Source organism: Taudactylus pleione, unplaced genomic scaffold (assembly GCF_031769625.1).
Source record: "Taudactylus pleione unplaced genomic scaffold, aTauple2 ptg000009l, whole genome shotgun sequence".
NCBI lineage: Eukaryota > Metazoa > Chordata > Amphibia > Anura > Myobatrachidae > Taudactylus > Taudactylus pleione.
In genome coordinates this window covers 8,315,234-8,339,698 of record NW_028284412.1, presented here as the reverse complement: position 1 = coordinate 8,339,698, position 24,465 = coordinate 8,315,234, and positions in this window count along the sequence as shown.

The window sequence follows — 24,465 nt, the reverse complement described above, 5'->3', positions numbered from 1 at the left end:
AACTGATCTTTTATCCACTGCCAAGAAACCATTATGAATAATGCAGTTTTAATCATAATTTGTAATGCTTACAAAGTACACCAAGAGAGACCAATGATTTTACAACTGGCAGATACTTGGCTCTGATTCTGTAAAATTGCTGCACAGTGCAGTTACTGTGTATTATTTATTTTTTTGCAATCGGCATAAGTTTAAAACGTAGCTTCTATGTAGAATTTAAATGCTATGGGGGTCCATGTACTTCTCCTAGGAGAGAGATAAAGTGGAGAGAGATAAAGTACCAACCAATCAGCTCCTATATGTCACTTTACAGACACTGGTGTCTATTAGGTAAACCTTGGATAGAGATAAAGTGAACGGAGATAAAGTACCAGCCAACCAGCTCATAACTGTCATTTTTCAAACACAGCCAGTTAGGATCTGATTGGCTGGAACTTTATCTTCGCTCACTTTATCTCCATTCAACGCTTAGTAAATAGAACCCTATGTTTGAAAATTGACAGTTAGGAGCTGATTGGTTTGTACTATATCTCCATCCACTTTATCCTTTTCCAAGGTTTAGCAGATATCCCCCAGCTTCACATCCATTTTGAGTATACAGTTTATGTTTGCTGAACTTTCTCTGATACAGGGCCTGATTCAGATATTGCACAGCCGCAAGGAAGCAGCTGTGTATGCAAATGCAGCAGGAGGTGTCTATAGGAAATACACACCTCCCTCATGTATCTGCGATACGAGAGCAGTGTCCATAGAAGCTAAGCTGCTTCGGATGCCCATTGCTGCTTTAGCCAGGCTGCGTAAGCCGAAGCTTACTCAGCCTGGCCAGCTCCTAGCCGCTTGCAAGTCCAGGAAATTTACATTCTATGATGCAGACCTTTGCCTTGGCACTGCCAGGAAAAATGGCCGCATAGCTTTCCTACATGCTGTGTCTTGGAGGCACTGCATGCTAACAGGCAGGACTCATTCTGCACATGTACAGAGCAGGTCCTGCGCAAACCAACAAACATCAGATATGAATCAGGCCCACAATCAACAATCGAGAGCAAACAATTTGGACATTTCTTTGTTCCCAGCTGACTTTAAAGAGTAATGTGTGGGCAGCCCTTTCGGTGGTTTAGAGGTACATAATTGTGGTCCTTAAAGGGTATTGGGTTACTCTTAATCTTATACAGTATATATATATAAAATACATTCGTACCAATGTTTAAAAATATATATATAGGCATATCGCTACTGCATGTATGCTCCACAGCACAGGACAACTGCTGGTATTCAGTGCTGTCCCCTGACCAAGTGCTGTCTCCACCTCTGTTAATACTGTGGCCGACACTTCACAGAGGTTTCCCTAACACTGGCTACGTGTAAGGCTTTGCGGCATATATCCGGGCATAGACATCTTAGTCTCCACGTTCTGTGGCCCGAACATCAACCTGAGCCATCAGCAGAACGTGGAGACTGGGGTGTCTATGCAAGGACATCTGCAGCAAAGCTGAACGAGCAGCAAATGCTAGGGAAACCTCTGTGGAGTGCCGGCTACAGTATTAGCAGAGATGGAGAGTGTGGTAGAGAGCATATCATCAAATAATAATAACATAAATTTCCCAGATTCTCTCATTCAATTTTGTTGCTTTACTGCATAGTGCCGTGTGCATTACTTAGTTATCAAAATATGGGATTCCCCAGACAGCAATAAATCCAGTAAGGTCTTGTATTTTGCCCTCTCCAATGTTAGATGCTTCCAGCCCACACAGTAGTAAAGCTATCAAACATGGTTGAAGCTAGCCTGGCAGTGAACATAGGGCCTGATTCCGCAAGGATCGCAACTGCAAATCTTCATGCAATCGGCCAAATGTTACGCACTGCAGATGCGTACGCATTGCAGTGCGTATGCGTGAATGCTCTACTGCGATCCATCGCAGAGTGATTGACAGGAAGTTCCATTTGTGGGTGGTGACGGGGTGGTGGTCGAAGAAATGCAGGCGTGCCAGTGCGTTTGGACGCCGTTACAGGGGTGTTCATAAATTAGCCACTGCGACACTTGAGGACTCATAGGTGGCGATGTAGTTAGCAATTTCTGAGTAAGGTCAGGACTTGTGCAAGTATGCGTGAGGCTGTGATGGTACTCGATTGTACTGATGTTTTCGCAATCTTGCTAAACATCACAGATGTGTGTAAAGTGGGCGTCCTTGTGTAGTGCTGCGCCAGCATAGCAAATGCAATAAATTAGCATACTATCACAGATGAACTGCGTGCATAATCGCAATTGCATTCACAGTTGCGTTCCTTGCTGAATCCGGCCCATAGTACAGTCTGATAGCTGGGCTTGGATACTGAGGTAGACTGGCAGCACAGCATATAGAATTCACTACCACGTTTCCTCTGTGCTTTGTAGTTCTCTTGTTGGGTATGGAGAAAGCCAGCCCTACAATTGCATAGACAGTAAGTTCTAGCAAGTAAATGGGGTAACAATGGACCTACTGTACAAGGCATTATTTAATAAACCAATTAAATTAAACCAAAGGACCTGGTGAGAGATTCTCTTTAAATCTATCAGTAAATGAATAGCAGGAAGTTATAGGGTTATTGTATGAATACTGTATGTCTCAGTCACATAACCACACTGATCAGTACCTCCTACCCACAACAGTGTAAAGGAATGTATGCTAACATTAAAGCATGCCTGGGTAATAATGCAGTTGCTACCTCTTTTGGTAATATTATAGTCCAGAGGTTCCCAAACTTGGTCCTCATGGTTATCCTTAAAACCTGGACCATTAGGGTGCCTTGAGGACCGTGTTTGGGAACCTCTGCTATAGTCATAAACCAGGCTATAGATACATAGTGAACATACATGTATGTCTGTGTACTGTAATTGGAGAAAATATGTCAAAGGATTTTCCTAAAGTTACTCATATCCTATAGTTATATAATCAAATGCAGCCATTAGAAAACTGTGGCAGGTTAAGATTTTCCTCGGCTGTAATTTGGTCCCTTATCTGCCCCTGCCATGCTCTCTGGTCACAGTTTAGCAGAAATAAACTCCAGCTCTTTTAAAAAAAAAAGAACAACAACTTTGCACATGGTTATTTATTCATACATGTGGAAGTAATAACTGGGTATTTCCTGCTGATTAGATTTTACTTTTATCCCCAATTGGTTGGGAGCTCTAATGATGAGATCTCTTGAAATGGAAAGTGTAGCAAATGCACAAATTTCTATGTACATTTCCTATACAATTTGTGCTACTGACTGAGTTTAAAGGAAAATGTATAGGGATTTAGTGCATCTGTTATCGCTACTGAAGTTAGGCCCAGTTCTTGTGTTCTGATGGTACACAACAGTACAGAGTACTGGCACCATATTTTTCAGAAACAAGAAGTTATAACTCCATTGTTGGAATATTTTTACACCCCTGCCTGGAACTTGTATCACCTGACCCTCTGTTCCAGCTACTTTATAGACCAGGGATACACTTACCTGTCCACAGAATTGTCAGTAAGATGGAGGAGAGCTAAGGGCAGTACCAGTATTTATTTTTCGAGATTCGAGATTTTTCGAGATGCCGATACTATTTTTCATAGTTTTAAATAAACAATGCTAGGCCTATTAGTTTAGAGTCTCACAGTGCTATCATTATGGCGGACAACAAAGGAACAGACAAAATACATGCAAACCACTTGTTGGTATTCAACTCTCCTGAAAAAGCACTCCCGGATGGGCTGTGTCATTTCCAATTGGCTTATAATTGAATAAAGGAGAGTGCACCCAGTTAAAACACATAACCAATCAGCTAAAAACATCTGTTCTTTCCGCCAGAACAAGAAAAACCTCAACACAAGCAAAAAGGGGAGGGAGAGAGGAATTTCCACTGAAGCAAGAGAGGCTGTTAGGGACAGGCACTAACATACAGATGTAGCCACGTGCCCGCCATAGACTACAATGGACAAACGCCACGCTATGCCGCAATGCGTGTGCCCGTGTGTACGCATCACGGCAACGATGTAGCCGGCTACATCTGTTGCACCATAAATTTGGCCTTAGAAACAATAAGGACTATTTCACACACAATGGATTTGTCGGTTCGGTAAAACAATCAGATGTTTTTTTTCCATTGTTCATTTTCAGTGGCAGTTACAAAAACATTAGGGCTTTCACACTGCACAAACATGGCACGGTCGCCGTGTTACAGCCGTGATAATAACCACTGACTAGGATGGCTGCCGTCCACGGTTTTCAGTTTTACAGATTGAAAAGAGATTCAAACACACGGCAAAAACTTTACACACGGCACAAAACCGTTGCTTGTGAAAGGGGCTGATCCACAGGAAAAAAACTGATGTTTTTTTGCCGTCCGGACAAAACCGTTGTGTGTGAAACTACTATAACTGTACCAATAAATATAAGGCTCCTATGTTCAGTCCTCCTTTCCTCTCAGAGTCCTTTACACAATTTGGAATTTCTGGAACAATTTACACCTTTAGGAGGAGATTTAATAAAGCTTGGAGGGAGATGAAATTGGAGATAAATAACACCAACCAATCAGCTCCTAACTGTCACGTTACAGTGTTTGAAAAATGACAGTTAGAGATTGATTGGTTGGTGCTATTTATCTCCAATTTTATCTCTCTCCAAGCTTTATTAAATCTCCCCCTTAATCTTTAAAAATATTGTGAACAAACATGAGCATGTCTGCGGGTTGGTTACAAATTGAGATGTTTGTTATTATTGACTTTGTATTGCAAATGTGTAGCATTCAAAACAGGCAATCGAGGTACATAGCATGCATTATTGAAAACAAGGCTGTCCATTGCTTGATTATAATTAGGGACTAAGGATAAGTGACAGACTTTCACAGAAATATTCCAGCACTCAGAAGCATAGGCTCAGCGAATTCTGATTAATTTTATGGTCATCCAGAGCTGTTCTGATATCCAAGGAATTACATTACAATAAAATTAACATTGCTCAATAGCAAGTTTATTATAGTAGCCAACTGTTCCAAATTGTGTTCCTTTGTGTTGCACAAAGCCGACAATTAGCATCTAGCCAGGGGAACTGTGTTCAGAAGGATAAATGCTGTGAGAATAAAGCCCTTGCATGTGTTTCAGCCAGGCATTCAAAACCTGCAATCATTTAAAGGAGAACCAGGAACGTGGGCATAATGTTGGCCATATTGTTAATTCCATGTATATATGTAGGTGTGTCTCATGAATATCCAAATGCGATTTGAATCTTACGGAAAAATGTGAATTCCAATGAAAAGAAAATGGCATATATAAAATTATCAACGTTACATCTACTGTAATGATTTGGCATAGATGTATGGGAGTTTTATTTGATCTCGTGGTGCAATAGGTCTGTAGTAGCAGGCATTATCGAAACATATGCTATAGAAAGGTTATATACAGTACTATTGCATATATAGGAGCAAAATCAACTGTCAGCGAAGGATGTGAATTACCATTTCCGCTGGGTTTAAATGCCGGCAATGGCAATCCGTCTCGCACGCTTCGCCCGGTCGGCCGAATGCCCAATTCACACAAGTGCTCACTACCCTATGGGATAGCAAACACTTTTGTGCGAGATCCCACTGCCATAAAGCCCAGTGGCTACTGCGCAGATTTAGCCTTGTGAACGGATTGGCCCTTAATTGAGTTCCTCCCATAGCCTGGTGTGTAACCGATATGTTTTTTGCTAATTCGTAATGTTGCTAGGTCTGTCACTATATGCACTATGAAAGGGTTACATATAGTTACATATATTGCATACATAGGGCTTGATTCTGGGTCGGATACAAAATGGCTGTTTTTGCGTAATGCCAGGGAAGCCTGATTTACTACATTATTCTAAAGTTTCCATAGGGCTAATGCTAGGATCCATGTGGCTCCAAGAGGGCAACCGGACTGTTTTTCTATCGCAGTCGCAACCTTTATAATTTGCATCGGCACTTGCACCTACCTACACAACACTCCGACAAGACGGAACAGATAAGTATGATCGAATGGTCGTCGCCCAGTTCTGGCCCTGAAACACCCATTATATGCACAGAGAGATCCTGCCAAAATCCGTCCACCTCAGGATCTGCCACAGATACACAAAAATGCATAAATTGTGCTGTATTCTAAAACTACTTGTGTCTGTGACAAGAGATGTGTCCGAGTTAGAATGGAACCCCATAGTCTGCATAACAAATGGAAAGGAGGGTATTGAATGTTACTTTCCATTATGATGGTTAATTGTCATTTTCTAATCATGTGTGTCAGTATGTGAGCCTTTTGACTTTAGAAAAGATCTTAAATGTCTTGTATTATTCTACTATTAATTATGTACTTCTTTCCAACCAGGTCTCTTGGGTGTTTTTCTTTTGTTTGTAGGATTGCACTGTGTATTAGTTTTTTATTAAGGTTGTCTGCTTTTCTGTATTTGTGGTCTTTTAGGGAATACTTGTCATCTTTGAGTAATACTGGGCTGTGTTTCTTTATGACTTTTTCAACTGCTTTAGGATGGTTGGTATATTAAGTTACAGATAATACTTTACTAGTGATGTTTTCTCTTTCCTTTTAGTGCCATTAATGTTTTTCTAACTTTTTTATATTGATTCATACATTCTGCTGACCCAATTTTCATTATATTTTTTTCTATGAAGAATGATCTACTGTACATAGTATATAAAGTGTTAGTGCAATTTATATAAATTCTTTTGAACTAGCTGCATAGTATGTTTTTGAGTAAGTTTGGGGCCGGATTAAGGTACATGGTGCCCCAAGCATTGAAGCATTGGGTCCAGGAGGACCCACACAGCACACGCTGCACCCATGTTTAATACTTACCTCTCTGGAGACTCGCCTTGGCATTGCAGCAGCAGCACAAATTATCGGGAAAATGGCGAGATTTGTGAGTGAACAGTACAGTAGTTTCCGGGATCATGGTACGGGCGCCATGTTACCAGAGAAAATCTAAGCATATAAAGTAGAAGAGATAATGGCGCTATTATGCAAACTTAGGAACAGTAATAGAATTGAATATAGTTACTTTGCTACAAATACCAGCAGCTGTCTCGAACAATCAACCTCTGTGTGGTTTATCAACAGTCAAAAGTGTTTACAAGTTTAAGAAGACAGCGCTCAGAATAAGCAGCACTCAGATGGTTCTAGTAGTTTAAAATATTAACAACCTTTAATAAATTACACACATATATAATTATATATATAACCTCACAAAAAGACAAAATAAAAAGGAATATGCCAGATGAATAAAATAAACAATTGTATCAGTGGCAGCAGTATGTTGCCAAAGTGTCAAGCGGTAAGATCTGTCCCACCAACGACTTGAAAGATATCTTTCAGTGAAGTCATCCTGCCATATCTCTGAACAGGAGAAGTTGACAATATCGTGCAAGTTGGCCTGCATGTACGGACGATCGTAGATATCGTTATCGTTCATTCGAGAACGTGCATCGTTGGTCGTTCACTACATAAAGATGAATGATATTAACGATATATCGTTGAACGATATCGTTATCATTCATATCGTTCATAGATATCGTACCTTGTGTATGCAGCTTAAATGTTGTTAGTACGAATATGTATCTTAAATAGCAGAATCAATCTTCTATATACAGTAGTAAACTCAAAATGAGATTTGCTGCTACTAACTATTAATCACAGACTGCTTTTATGTGACTGCCTGCTTACAATTAGTGGCTATGGCCCTCATTCAGAGCCACTCGCTAGCGGCAGTACGCTCGTTCCGAGCGATGTTCGCACATCTGCGCATGCGTACAGTTTTTAGTACGCATGCGCGAACCAGTCAGTGCGGCTGAAAATCGTTTGTACGCAATATAGTGAGTGCCTGCTATTTTGAGTGACAGAATGAGGCGTATGTGGGTGGTAACGGGAAGGTGCTTGAAAACGGGGAGTGGAGATCAGAACGCAGGCGTGCTTAAAGGTCAAAACGGGTGTGCATAATTAATACAGCAGCGTCATTGACCACATCACTTGGTTTTTTTTAACTCAGAACTGCTCGCAAAATAGCGGTTGAAAAAACCAACCACAAGAATAGCGAGCAGTTCATATCCTGTTCGATGTACTCGATTAATCTAATAAATAGCGGACATGACGTATGGTGCGAGCGGCCAGGGGGCGTTTTTAACAAATAAACGAGCGTATGTTTTGCTCGCTCGTTCAGACTAAGAGGTGTGAACAGACTGCAATGTGCGAACGGATCATTTGAATAGCCACCCCTTGTTTTTGAACGAACGAATGCAAATAGCGAACGGCTCTGAATGAGGGCCAATGAAGTCTAGAATTATAATTAACAACACTGAATAATATTCCTTTCTCTGCAGTCCTCTTGAACCTGGTTTTGTGCACAGATATTTATTTTTTTCTTTTAATGGTTTTTATTAATTAAATCATATTTACTTGAATCCAGCACTCCCTTTCTTTTCTGACTTTTATTAATGTTGTTAGTATTAATTATTATTAATATTATTATTATTATTATTATAAACAATTTGAATAACACTAAATAAATACTCAAACACAGTTAAAATACATTGCCATGCACCATACACAACATGTGTCAAAGTGGTATAGAATATAACACTTATCGCATGGGCATAGGGTATCAGAAAGAGATCACCTCTGCAGTAGGTGTCTCTATATAATACCACAGTCTTAAAGCTTTGACTTGATAATCAATAAGCATAAAGGCACACAGGATCGCCTGGTCTTAATGAACGTGATAAGTATAGAATGAAGATAGGATTGACAAGCGCTGTAACAGATCTTCTATTACTGCTACTCTAGATGATCGATCTCATGAGTAAGGAATGGTTCTGTTTACAGTCATGACAAGATGGCTTTATGTCCAAATTCAGCATCTATGTCTGTAGCAGGATTTGCAGCAAGGTTCTGCAGTCGACAAATTGGAACAGGCTATGGTCGGTAGCTTAGTCTCCAGTTACCGCTTCACAGATGGGAGCACTGTGTGTAAGTACATAGGAGGAGCCTAAAGCTTTTTGTCACCCTATTGTGACTTTTTCAATGTCATGGCGCTCCCACTCCATATGCATCCTAATATACTCTAATGTGAGATTGCTTTCACCTGTGACTCAGGTCATTTATCAAATACATATTTTAGTAGACTATTAGAACCATCTTAGACATATATCATAATACATATATTTTTAACAGCACTTAAAGACTTTCATTTTGAAAATGAGGACAGAAACCAAATAAAAATAATATATTGCTCACTATAGAATACACAGTAGATATACAAACACCAAAATAAATATATCTTGGCATCGCAAGTGATACCAAGAAATATATACTTTTTGTGTTTATTATATGTACTACTTTGATCAATGACATGAGTCACGGGTGAAAGCGATATCACATTAGAGTATATTAGGAGTCGACACATATGGAGTGGGAGCGCCATGAATTTGAAGAAGTAACAATAGGTGACGAAACGCGTTAGCCTACTCCAACAGATCTACACACAGTGCTCTTATCTGTGAAGTGGTAACCAAAGATTAGGCTACCAACCATTGCTCGTTCCAAATTGTCTACTGCAGAACCTTGCCGCAAATCCTGCTACAGACATAGATGCTGAATTTGGATATACTGTAGAGCCTTCCTGTAAACAGCACCATTCCTTACTCATGAGTATGAACAGCTAGGGCAGCAGCAATGAGAGCTGCTCTCAGAAGAGGCTTCAAATCAGTTCACATTCAATGTTAAACTATCATGGTATTGAGTTTTCAGCCTGGCCAGCTATTCTCCTGGCCAGCTATTCTCCTCTATTGAAACGGATGTAAAGTATTTGTTCAAACTCCGATCAGATGGAAGAAATTATTGCCATGATATTAAGAAATGAGAATTTTATGGAACCAACATAAATTATATATATCTCCTTTCTAATTTATATAATGGATTAGAGGAATAAGATTGAATTTCAATCTCAGATTGAGTTTATTATGTAGAAGATTGCCACTGCTATTTAAGATACATACTAACAATGTTTACACCCTTGACAACATACTGCTGCCATTGATACAATTGTTTCTTTTATATTCCCTTTTATAGTGTCTTTTTGTGAGTTTATATATATATGTATAATTTATTACAGGTTGATAACATTTTAAACTAGAGATGAGCGGGTTTGGTTCCCTGAGAACCAAACCCACCCGAATTACGGGGATCCGAGGCAGATACGAGTCGGCTCGGGTTTTCCCGCCTGACTCGGATCTGAAAACAAGGCAAAACCTCATCATCCCGCTGTCTGATTCTCGCGGGTTTTGGATTCTATAAAGGTCTCATGATTCGCTGCCAATTTTCATTCCAGCTGTGGAGAGTGAAGAGGGAGGGAGCTGGGAGCTGTGCTGTTGTGTTATTGTTAATTGCATGCTGACGCTGTGCATAGGTACTGGCTACTGTTGTCCACAAGGGCTGGCTGGCTGTTGTCTATAGAGGGGCTAGCTGGCTGTTGTCATGTCCATAGGGGCTGGCTGGCTGTCGTTGTCCTATCAATAGGGGCTGGCTGGCTGGCTGTCGTTGTCCTGTCCATAGGGGCTGGCTGTTATACTTGTCCTGTACATAGTGGCTGGCTGTTATACTTGTCCTGTCCATAGGGGCTGGCTGTTATACTTGTCCTGTACATAGTGGCTGGATGGCTGACTGTATTGCTGTGTTGTCCAGGGGGTGCTCTGTCCTTCAGGGCTGCTCTGCTCTGAAAAAAATAAAAAAAAATAGTGTTATCCACACTTGTCATCAGTGCAGGGGTGCTGTGCTGCTCTCTGTTAAGAACTGCTGCCTCTTTTCAGGGGTTCACACCAGTGTTAAAAAACAAACAAACAAAAAACAATTTTTTTTGTGTGGCGTGTTAGCCACACCTGTCATTGGCGTAGCTGCACAGGGGTGCTGTGCTGCTGTCTGTTGAGGGGCTGCTGCCCAAAAATAAAAAAACAATTAATTTTGTGTGTATGTCAGTGTCAGCCACACCTGGCTGTCACTGTCATTGGCGTAGCTACGCAGGGTGCTGTGCTCCTGTCTGTCGAGGGGCTGCTTCCCAAAAAATAAATACTTTTTTTGTGTGTGTGTCAACCACACCTGGCTGTCACCGTCATCGGCATAGCTGCGCAGGGGTGCTGTGCTCCAGTCTGTCGAGGGGCTGCTGCCCAAAATAATAAAAATAAAACCAACAATTATTTTTGTGTGTGGTTGTGTGCGCAGTGAGTATGGAGGACAGTCACATGACCAGAAAGCAGGATCCACATACCAGTCTTGTAGCTACCAGCAGCAGTCATGGTGATGATGCAAGGCCATCAACGTCATCTATGAAGTCCAATGTACCAGGGCTTAAGTCAGGCCAAAAAGTCAGGCTTAAAAAATCAACTTTTACCCTGTTAAAGCAAAACAAATTTAAAGCTAAGTCTCCTATCGAGAAACAAAATTTTGGCAATATGCCATTTACTACACAAAGTGGCAAGGAAAGGATAAGGCATTAGCCTGTATTTATGACTGATGGATCTAGTGATAATTTAAGCCCCTCTAATTGTAGGAGAGGTACAAAAAAAGTTACAATTGTAAAGATGAGTAAGACACCGGAACCAACTGTGTGCTCGGAAAAATCAGAAATCCCAGAGGAGAGTCCAAGTGTGTCCGTGGTTGCCATGTGTGAGCCTGACCTTTCTAATACTGTACTTGAAGAGGATCCTCCTTCCACCATTTGCGTGCCTTCTGATGTAGAAATTGAGGATGCTTCTGTGGAATTGCACGAGGAGGATGAGGAGGATATTTATGTAGTTGGTGATAACAACAAGGATGATGAAGATGTTGATGATGATGAGGATGTTGATGACAAGGATGTTTGTGTAAAACTGTAAATCAGGCAACAGTTGTTGCCCATGGTGGGAAAAATCCCATTGTTGCCATGCCTGGATAAAGGACCAAAAAATAATCCACTTCTTATGTGTGGAATTACTTCCACCCAAATCCAGACAACCTTTGCCAAGCCATTTGTAACCATTTCCAAGTTACAGTGAGTAGAGGTAAGGACCATAACCATCTTGGAACATCCTCCCTGTTACATCACTTGAAGCGCATTCATCAAATCTGAAATGGTACAGAAACTTTGGGGACAAATAAAACAACAACAATCAGTCCAGTGTCAACAAGCTGCTCCCTTCTATCTGGATCCAAGCACCTGCAATATCCACCACCAACACCTGTATCATCATCGACATCATTCGTGATCAGAAGTAATCCTGCATCCAATATCATAAAAACAGAATCCTCTCCTATCCGTTGTTCCTCAGAAGGATCCTTGAGTGTTATGCCTGCTGCTGTTGCTATAAGTGGATCTTCATCCCAGAAGGGGACCAGGAAGAAGACTACTTTTAGTAGTTCAGGAAGTTCAACAAAACAATGGTCTATCACACAGTCTCTTGCATTGGCGAACAAGTATGGCAGCAAACACCCAGCTGAACAGCGGATTACTGATGCCATAACAGCTATGCTGGTGTTAGATGTGTGTCCAGTGTCCACCATTAATGCAGTGGGTTTTACCCAGGTAATGGAGGTCCTGTGTCCCCGCTACAATCTGCCTTCTAGATTCCACTTCTCTAGAACAGCAATTCCCAATCTGTACAAGGGCATTAAAAAAATCTTATTAATGTCCTCCGAATTGCTCTTGTGCCCACTGTCCACTTAACCACAGATATGTGGACAAGTGGGACAGGGCAAACTAAAGATTACATGACTGTGACATCCCACTGGGTAGGTGTATTGCCTCCAACTGTGCAAACAGCAGCAGCATCATCTAACAAATGTCAGCTCATTCAGAGGCAGGCTACTCTGTGCATCACCGGTTTCACTAAGAGGCATACCAGTGAGAACCTCTTAGAGCAACTCAGGGAAATCATTGCAAAATGGCTTACCCCACTTGGACTGTCCTGGGGATTTGTGATTTCTGACAGTGCCAGCAATATTGCGCGAGCATTACATGTGGGCGAATTCAATCACATCCCCTGTTTTGCTCACACAATTAATCTGGTGGTGCAACATTTTTTTAAAAATGACAGGGGCGTGCAGGAGATGCTCTTTGTGGCACGAAAGATTTCTGGGCATTTTCAACATTCAGCAACTGCATGTTGAAGATTGCAGCACCAGCAAGAACTGTTGAATTTGCCCTGCCATCAGCTGAAGCAAGAGGTAGTAACTAGGTGGAATTCTACCCTCTATATGCTTCAGTGGATGGAGAAGCAGAAAAAGGCCATCCATGGCTACACTACAGCCTATGACATAGGGAGAGGAACTGGAATGCACCATAGTCAAGCGCAGTGGAGAATAATTTCTGTGTTGTGCAAGGTTTTCAAACCCTTTGAACTTGCCACATGTGAAGTCATTCCACTCATCAGAGTTTTGCAAAAGCAGCTGGAGAAACTGAAGGAGGAGCTGAAACGGAGTGATTCTGCTAAGTATGTGGGACTTGTAGATCAAGCCCTTCATTTGCATTTACAAGATCCAAGGGTTGTCAATCTTTTGAAATCAGATCACTATATTTTGGTGACCGTACTTGATCCTAGGTTTAAGTCACACCTTGTGTCTTTCTTTCCAATGGACATAAATCTGAAAAGATGCAAAGAGCTGGTGGTGAAAAAATTGTCAGCTCAAGCAGAATGTGACATGGCAACATCTCCTCCTTCAGTTTCTACAGCTGCCAGGAAAAAACAAAATTTTCCTAAGAGATCAACTGCTGGTGGTGATGCAGATCAGTCAGCAAAATATAATGACTTTTGATTGGGTCTGAAAGAACTGCCTACAATGAGTGACATGTCTATCTTGACTTAGTCATACACCATTCTCTGAATGGTGACCGTATCAGACAATTTTAGGGGTAGCATCCAAATAGGAATGTCAGACAGTCCGTTTCACTACTGGAAGGAAATAGAGGCAATTTGGAGTTCTTTACACAAACTGGCTTTGCTGTACTTAAGTTGCCCACCCTGCAGTGTGTACTTTGAAAGATTTTTCAGCGCAGCCTGAAAATTTGTCAGTGATCATCGTAGGAGGTTACTTCCTCAAAATGTGGAAAAGATGGTGCTCATCAAAATGAATTATAAATTTCACGAGGAAGACCTTTACCAGCACTTAAGTCCAAAAAATATTGAAGCATCTGACTCTGTAATGGTGGATTCCAGTGGGGACGAATTCATATTGTGTGAAGAAGAGAAGTATGCACACACTGATGAGGATGACGATGATTACATCTAATGTATTGTAAAGCCAGTTTGTGTATGGGATCATTGCCACCAATGTCCACTGCGCATTGTCAGCTTGTTTTGTGGGGGGTCCAAGCAAACCAATCATTTCAGCCGCAAGTGGCAGTCCCTGTCATTGAAGTGATTGGTTTGTTAAACTGTGATTGTCCTGTTACATATATACAACATAAGGGTGGGTTGGAGGGCCCACGGACAATTCCATCTTGCAACTTTTTCCTTTCCATTATGTGCTGGTTGGGGCATTGCTGCCTGACATTTTTAATGTTATGGTTTATGAATGTCGAGAAATTGGAATGGCCACAGACAGCATCTCCTGCATGCCCCCTTTTCTCTTTTTTTTAAAGAAAATTCTGAACCAATTGCTGCTTGTTGTATCCACCCAATGGCGCAAGTCGCATATCAGTGACATTCAGCCAAGGGTTCTCAGCCCTTAAGGCTGCTACACGGCCCAAAGCCCGCATCCTGCTTCACGACTCAAAGGCCACCTGTTGTCACTCCTCACCAGCCCTCAAGGCTGTAATGGCCACAACATGACAAGAGTTCAAGGCCTCAAGGCTGTTGCAGGACTGGTTCCTTCCTAATCATAGCTCTGTATTCCACTACTACACAGCCCGGAGGCTGCATCAACAATTAACTATCAACTATCAATTCTTCAGTCAATGGCTGCACAACCAATTATCAATTCTTCAGCCATGGGCTGCGCCAATTATAAATTCTTCAGCCAGCCTGGGGCTGCACCAATTATCAATTCAGCCAGGGGCTGCACCAATTATTAATTCTTCAGCCAGGGGCTGCACCAATTATCCATTCTTCAGCCAGCCAGGGGCTGCACCAATTATCAATTCAGCCAGGGGCTGCACCAATTATCAATTCTTCAATCCTTATCTTTGCACAGTCCTCAACTCTAATTATCACTCAGTTTTGAACCAGCTAGCTGGATGCAACCGTTTGGCCCTTAACTAGATGAAAAAAATCATTATTGTGAGCTGTGAGGTCATCAAAATTGACTGGAAACGAGTAGAAATAAATGTTATTGGGCACATTTTATGTGATTTTAGCTGTTTTTATGATTTTTTTAAGAAAAAATCCAGATCCAAAACCAAAACTGAAAAACAAAACACGGATGTGAGGTTTTGGTAAAACCCTTCCAGATCCAAAACCAGGGGAGATCCAGATCCAAAACCAAAACTAAAACACGAGGGTCAGTGCACATCTCTATTTTAAACTACTAGAACCATCTTAGTGCTGCTAATTCTGAGTGCTGTCTTCTTAAACTTTTAAACACATTTGCCATGTTACCAGAGACCTGCGCGGTAGACTCAAGTTCAATGCCATAGGCTACTGCACCACAGTGAGGAGGGGGCCTGCATGGAATCTGCACTAGGGCTCTCTCCTCTCTTAAAATGCCCCTGGGCAACATGGTAACTATCTTGTGGTGCAGTTACCAATATAATTGTCTATGTTATATATGCTGGTGATGCTATTAAAAGGTATAATATGTAGATACTGCCAGCACCACAAACCTCAGCTTATGCCACAATGCTCCCCATGTGATGTATCTACATAATCACTAAAGTTAGGCCAAATTAAATTATTTAAGCAGACCTACCTCAATCCAGAGATGAGAACTATTGACATGTATGGCATGTACTCTATATCTTAGTATATTACATCCCTAATAAGTAATTTTTATGATTATAACAAACAAACTTTTACCCTCACTGAAGTTGGCTTACATAAAGTAATGTTTTTTTCACAATATATTGTATTTGTAAAGCACCACAAATAGTAAGCAGCATTTTACATACTGTGGGGAGACAGTGGGCCTGATTCAGAGCCGGACGCAATTTGCGGACGGTCGTTCTGAAAAAGGGGCCGGATATTTAAATTAAGCGCTCGCTCATTGCAGTCTGTTGACCCCTCTATGTCTGAACGAGTGAACGAAACATGCGCTCGCTATTTTGAAAAAAACACCCTCTGGCCGCTCGCATCATACGTCATCTCCGCTATTAATTAGATTAATCGAGTACATCGAACGGCGTATGAACTGCTCGCAGTGCTTGTGGTTGGATTATCCTGCCGCAATCATTCGAGCAGTTCAGGCTAAAAGACAACCAAGTGACGTGGTCGATGACGCTGCTTTGTTAATTATGCACACCCTTAAAACGCCCGTTTTGACAGTTTGGCACGCCTGCGTTCGGATCTCCACTCCCCGTTTTCAAGCACCATCCCCTGTTACCACCCACAAACGCCTCATCCTGTCACTCAAAATAGCAGGCAATCGCTATTTTGCGAGCACACGATTTCCGACCGCACTGACTGAACATCGCTCGGAACGAACGAGCGGCCGCTTACGAGCGGCTCTGAATCAGGCTCAGTGTTTAAACAGAACATATGGTAGAATTTCAGATCCAGCTATTGACATGCCAGTGAGCATCAGTGATACGTAGTACCCACCTGAGGTAGGCCCAGTACGCAGGGAACTGGGCTCAAGAAGCAGCTTGACAGGAGTGCAGTGTTAAGAAGGAAGGGGCAGACTCAGGTATGGTGGAGTGGTATAGGGCGGCACTAAGTGGGGAGTAGAGATGGTAGCAAAGACAGAGGAGCTAGGAAGGCTGATAGAATTGAATGAAGAGGTGATCTCTGATGTCATTTTTGAAGCCTTGGTGAATAGTAGCTTATCAAATGGGCCTGATTCAGACCCAGACGCTTTGCTGCGCTCGCTCACATTGAGCGATTTTTTGCAATCTGCGCATGCGTATGAGTCGCACTGCGTGTGTGCGAACCAGCAATTGCGATGGGAAAGTGCTCGCCCGCAGCCCGCAGTCGGGCCGCTATTTTGAGTGATAGATAGTGCCATTTGTGGGTGGTAACAGGGGAAGGTGCTTGAAAACGGGGGTGTGGATGTGCAAACACAGGCATGCCCAACCGTCAGAACGGCGTTTAATGGGTGTGCATAATTAGCAAAGTAGCGTCATTACACACGTGACTAGGTATAGTATAGGAAAAGTTCTGGTATGATCTCACCCCTGGCAGTGGCTATTCAGCCTCCTCTGATGTCCAGGGCAACTCTGGGATGCACAGCACCGCACCAGAGCTCCCAGCTGCAGGCCTCCGGCAGGTATTTTACAAGGAGCAACAGGTGCAAAATCCTTTTCCACAGGGGCTCTGTCCAGCAAACACACACAGCAGAAGGAGGGGTCCTGAAGCACTCTTCCTCTGGGGCTGTCTTTTCTTCTGCCCGTGCGGGTGCCAGCAGGGTTTTTCCTCACATTTTCCTCAGCTGTGGCTTCATCTGCAATGATGGAGCGATGAGACCTCCTTCCCAGGGAGCTCCTTTTCTCTCCCAGCATGCGCAGACTACCATATGCAGTGACTCCTGATAATAGGCACTTAGGGAGGCAGTCCTTTATTCACAGGGGGCTTCTTCCAAAGCAGGGTGCTCTATGCAAATCCACAGGCAAGCTTCCTCCAGGGACTCACATTCAGCATCAGAGCACCTCCCTGGCAGAATAGATAGGTAGCCTTCCAGGCTAATATGAAGTCTGGTGATTGTAATCCAGGGCAAACACAAAAGTTATAACATCCTTAGTTTTACAGCTCCAAGGGCAGTCCACTGATTCCTTGCAGACAGCACCAGGTGCAGTATTTGTAATCCAGGGTAAATGAGAGGGGTTACTGCACCTCTATTTGTACAGATCCAGGGACACTCCACAGACACTCTTTACAGCCAGCACCAAGTGCAGTATTTGTAATCCAGGGCAAATAAACGGGTTACAGCACCCCTCTTTTCACAGATCCAGGTGCACTCTCCAGACAAATCCTCACAGCCAATCCTTTTTTCCAGAAATTCTTCCCAGACTTTCTACAGAAATTCCTCCCAGAATCAGCCCTGACAGCCCTGAGAAAGGTATTATATAAGCTTTCCCTCACTCTCCTCCCTGTCGGTCTGGCATCCATGAGTGGACAGAGGGGACCCAGCAACAGGCCACCTACAGGGATCTCTGCCTGGACACCTAGGCTACCAATCAATGGGGCAGGATTTTCCCTCCTAAAATGGGTCGCTGACCAAGGGGCACTTTCTACCTCCATGTCTGCACATGCTCAGTGGGGTTCAGGGAGAGCAAGGTCAGTCAAAGTTCACTATACCTGCCTATTATGTGGAATGGGACTGCAGTATATCTATGTGTACATACATAAAAAAAAATATTGGGGGACCCCTATTTGGGAACAAACTTGGGGATACCACATACTTCCCCCCTAAAATTATACGTGTCCTCACGTATTGACCTTCACAATTTCAAACAATATTCAGTAGCAATTTGTGTCTTACACAATATTACCTCTAGTAATGATGTTTGTTTTGCAAAGTAACAATGCAGTTTTCACGTAACAAATTATATTTATGTAACACTAGATTCAATCTCTATATCTAAGAGGTAAGACCCCTTTTGTGCTTCTCTCGGAACGTCTGAGTCCCTCTTCTCCTGTCATGGCTTCAAGAGTTGTCTCCTTGGGGACCTGAGTGTCGACAGTCTTCCAAGTTACTGGAAAGTCTGTGAGCAGTAGCACATCCTATGGATTGCTAATGGTCAGGCCTGCAGGGAAACTTGACCTCTCTGTCACAAGTGGGCCAGCTACCTGAACTGGACCTCTTTCTTGGTTTGTGGTCAGCAACTCTGGTTGTTTGCACGAGGCCATACCAGCGTCTCTGCCGTTCACCCACAGTTGGCTCTCATGCATTGACTCTTGACAGGGAAGCAGTCGATCTGTCTCATGGTGCTGCCTTTTTCCTGGGTTAAGTACCATCTCTTTGTGTGCAGACAGTTCTGTATCTAGGCTGTTCACCAGGTCTTCTATCCCTGAACACTCAATGTCTGTTCCTACTCCTTTGTCTATCTTCTTAACTTCCTTATTTTCAATGGGAGTGGACACACTGGAAACTTGTGGTGGATGTTCCTGTGACTGAGTTGGAACATGGTGATTTCTTCTGTATGAGCGCCATTTGCGATGCACTCTGTTATTAGAATGACGCCTGTTGCGACGAGCTGCATATCGGCTGCCTTGTACGGGAACACCTCCAGGACCAGTCACATTTATGGCTTTAGCACCTTTCTCTCCAATCGCAATTTCAAACTCAACCATCTCTCACACTGCGCAGGTGGTTCATGGGATTGTTCTTCTTAATGGCCGTGAAGTGCACAAACACATCCAACGTGAGGTTATTTGGGTTTATAAAACCATATCCACATTGTACGTTACATCACACCACCTGACCCAGCATTCTTCTTGCGCCTGGGGAGGTATTCTTGCATGGATTCATGGTTCTGGATTGTCCTTCTGCCAAGAGTGGACCTATTGTCTCTGTTCTTCCTGAGGGTTGGTCCTCGGCCTCAGGACTTCGGAGTTTAACGCCTCTGCGTATTATTCACATTCCTGATGTCCGCTTTGATGACATCGCCGACAGATAGGGTGCCCTTGTTGGTCGAACTGATCCGTGGGCCTTCGTCCTGGGTTTCCCCAGTTTTCTCTGTATGGCCTCTTCTCAGCTCTCCATCTGATTGAATCTTCCTGCTGGTTGGCTTTTAAGTATTGTATTTCCTTGGCAAGTTTGGCAACTTGTTTACTCAAGGATTCCAACAGGTCCACTTTAAATTGCTGACTGCTTTGGGTCGCTGATGCTGTTACTGGGTCCCGTTCCCCATTTCTTGATCCGGTATTTTCACCCACAACAAGGATGGCCGTTTCTTTAAAGTCCAAGAAGGTCGCTTCTGGATCTTGCCGCTGCAATAATCGTAGCTGTATTTTCATGGGTTCTCCCCTCACGCCTTCCATGAACTGTTCAATTAGGCTTTTATCAGCATCTCTCACTTCATCTTCATCCACTTGCTGAATGGCCTTCAACGCCTCCTGAAGACTAAGGACATAATCACGGAGTGATTCTCCATGTTGTCCTGGCATAGAACCGCATCTTCAGCTCTGACATAGTTTTCTTTTCAAAGGTTGTTGTTAGCCTCTCAAATATCTGTTCGACTGTGTTCTTTTCACGATTTGGCCAGGAGGTGACTTCTCTTAAAGCTGACCCTTTTAATTGTCCTATCAGGACTTCCACTTTCTGTGCTTCAGTCAGCGAGTATAATCTGAACATGGACCTTAGTTTTGCTTTGAAGTTTTTCAGACTCCCTGTTCCTTTATCTCCCACTTCACCAGAATAACATGGCAGCCATGGGGCCCCAAAGTAGTAAGGCATAGTGATAGGAGTAAGGCTGGTCCCCTCCTGGGAACTGCTGCTTGGAGATGACTGTTTGGTCTCCATTGTATCTGTAAGGGTAGGCTTGTGTGGAATCTCCGTATCCTGTTCGACGACGTCAAAAATGTATGTGATGTACTGACTGGTTTGTACAGTGCTGCACCACTAGCACCAGCTGTAGCAACAAATAGTCTATGCAAACTAATTAGCTGCAAGCAGAGTTATGCACATGTAGGTTGGATAAGTTCTTGTAGTGCACCAGCTGTAACAACAAATAGTCTATGCAAAATAATTAGCTCCAAGCAGGGTTATGCACATGTAGGTTGGATAGGTTCTTGTAGTGCACCAGCTGTAACAGCAAATAGTCTATGCAAAATAATTAGCTGCAAGCAGGGTTATACACCTGCCGGTTGGATAGGTTCTTGTAGTGCACCAGCTGTACCAACAAATAGTTTATGCAAAATAATTAGCTGCAAGCAGGGTTATGCACCTGCCGGTTGGATAGGTTCTTGTAGTGCACCAGCTGTAACAACAAATAGTCTAAAAATACAGTTTATCAGCTGAAAATGGCTAACAGTTTATGCAGATAGCAGTAGTTTACCGGCAACTTGCAGTAACTTACACAGTCTTTGGGCCTTGAGAAAATAAGGACAACTGAGGCTATGCTGGTAGCAGTAGTTCACCGGCCACTTGCAATAATGTAACACAGTCCTTGAGCCTTGAGAAAATAGGGACAACAGTCTTCCTAATTGCCTATGCCACAAATTACTATCACCAGAATTGCCAGCCGGGGTTACACAGGGCTAAATAAACAAGTAATGTACATTACATCACGGGAATTGACAAATCAACAGATTCACAGTAAGCATACATCTTTTGCTAATGAGATGACAGCACAAGTAATATAAATTACAGCAGCATGAATGGACTTTGAAATGGATACCGGGCCAAGCAGTGTATAAGAGACAATTTATATTAACCCCAATATAGTAAAGATTCAAACATTTCATGCAAGCAAAATATTAATCAGCATTGACAATAATAACACAGCGAGCAGTGAACAGCTTTACAGAGTAATATAACAGATAAAGGGCCACTATCAACCACTTTAGCTAACACATGAGTCAAACAGTAAATAGAGCCAAATACATATCACATGGCATTACATTTACTTTAAAGCTAGACATAAAATACTTTGTACATCACCCACAGTGGCATCGGACATGAGCTGACACCCATAAGGCAGGTCCCCTCCTGGACATGAGCCAGAGGTTCACAAGAAAGTAAATGACCACCAATGCAACTCTTGGGGAAAAGAGGGGGTGACCTATCTTTTACTTCCCCCCTATTTCATCACTACACACACACTTTACCTAATTTAAAACACTATGACCCCTTTCTATACCCAGTTGTGTGAGAGACTAACTCCCGGTCCCAGCTTTTACATGAAACCTAGTCTCCCAGTCTAATCATGTTTAGCCACAAGGTAAAGGATAATGCAATAGACACAGGGAACCCAGATTGGATAGGTGTACAGAGGGGCAGGACCTTAATGGAGGGAAGATAGGAGCTGTGGAGGGACAGAGTATAGGGAGGTTCTGGTTTGATCTCACCCCTGGCAGTGGCTATTCAGCCTCCTCTGATGTCCAGGGCAACTCTGGGATGCACAGCACCGCACCAGAGCTCCCAGCTGCAGACCTCCGGCAGGTATTTTACAAGGAGCAACAGGTGCAAAATCCTTTTCCACAGGGGCTCTGTCCAGCAAACACACACAGCAGCAGGAGGGGTCCTGAAGCACTCTTCCTCTGGGGCTGTCTTTTCTTCAGCCCGTGCGGGTGCCAGCAGGGTTTTCGTCACTGGCGGGACATTTGCCTCAGCTGGGGCTTCATCTGCGACGATGGAGCGATGAGACCTCCTTCCCAGGGAGCTCCTTTTCTCTCCCAGCATGCGCAGACTACCATATGCAGTGACTCCTGATAATAGGCACTTAGGGAGGCAGTCCTTTATTCACAGGGGGCTTCTTCCAAAGCAGGGTGCTCTATGCAAATCCACAGGCAAGCTTCCTCCAGGGACTCACATTCAGCATCAGAGCAGCTCCCTGGCAGAATAGATAGGTAACCCTTCCGGGCTAATATGAAGTCTGGTGATTGTAATCCAGGGCAAACACAAAAGTTATAACATCCTTAGTTTTACAGCTCCAAGGGCAGTCCACTGATTCCTTACAGACAGCACCAGGTGCAGTATTTGTAATCCAGGGTACATGAGAGGGTTTACTGCACCTCTATTTGTACAGATCCAGGGACACTCCACAGACACTCTTTACAGCCAGCACCAAGTGCAGTATTTGTAATCCAGGGCAAATAAACGGGTTACAGCACCACTCTTTTCACAGATCCAGGGGCACTCTCCAGACAAATCCTCACAGCCAATCCTTTTTTCCAGAAATTCTTCCCAGACTCTTTCTACAGAAATTCCTCCCAGACTCAGCCCTGACAGCCCTGAGAAAGGTATTATATAAGCTTTCCCTCACTCTCCTCCCTGTCGGTCCGGCATCTATGAGTGGACAGAGGGGACCCAGCAACAGGCCGCCTACAGGGATCTCTGCCTGGACACCTAGGCTACCAATCAATGGGGCAGGATTTTCCCTCCTAAAATGGGTCGCTGACCAAGGGGCACTTTCTATCTCCCTGTCTGCACTTGCTCAGTGGGGTTCAGGGAGAGCAAGGTCAGTCAAAGTTCACTATACCTGCCTATTATGTGGAATGGGACTGCAGTATATCTATGTGTACATACATAAAAAAAAATATTGGGGGACCCCTATTTGGGAACAAACTTGGGGGTACCACACTAATATGTACCCCTAATGGGCTGCAAAAACAAATATGTAAATTTGGGGTGAATTGGGGGCAATTTGGTGTGCCATTGTTGGCCTCCCAATACTACTGCAACAGCAAATTGCAGGCATCACCTGCAATTGAATTAACGCAAATGTGTGTTGACAAAGCACCGGAACATGCAAGATGAGACTAAGGACCTGATTCAGACCCACTCGCTAGCAAGCGGGCGCTTGTTGCAGACGATGTTCGCTGATGTGCGCATGCGTGTGCTTCGCAGTGCATGTGCTCAAACTAGTACATGCGATCAGATTTTGGTTGCTCGCCCTGCAACTACAGCCCAGTGGAATGAGTGACAGAAGAAGCCGTTTGTGGGTGGTAACAGGGTAACAGAGTGTTTTCACACCGTTTCTAGGGCGTGCATAATTAACATAGTACACGTCACATGGTCGAATAATACACTGAAGTGCTCGCAGTGCTTGCGGTAGGGTACAGTCAACTGCAAGTGCTGCGGTCAGATCCGAGGGAACCCGATGTACTGATGGTTGTATATACTTCCTGGAGATGATGTGCGCTAGTGGGCGGCTAAAGACAGGCTGGTGGGCGTCTGTAAACACAAAGTGATTGCTAGCTAAGACTTAGTGGGTGTGCTTATGCCTTACCGAGCGAGCGGCTGCCTTGACGTCACTTTGAAAAATTTAAATACGCTGGGAGCGAGCGGCCGCATCTAGCGAGCAGGTCTGAATCAGGTCCTCATTCTTATCTAGGTATTGTAAATAATAAATAAAATAGCTGGTAAGAGAGAATAATAACTTGCAATAAGAAATGTAAACAGTTTGGATATTATGTAAAAAAATATCAAAATATGTTGTTTAATTTTTAATCATATGGGATTAATTTCCATATTTCTTAGTGAGTAGTTTAATAATATTTCAATGGTACATCATTTCAACAGGCAACGACACCATGGCAATTTCACATTATTTACGTAACCATAAATATATGAAGTAGTTAAATTTCTTAGCGCATTGGAAACAGCTCTTTTCCATCAACTATCACATCTATTTCTCTTTTTTAACGGTAATTCAGAA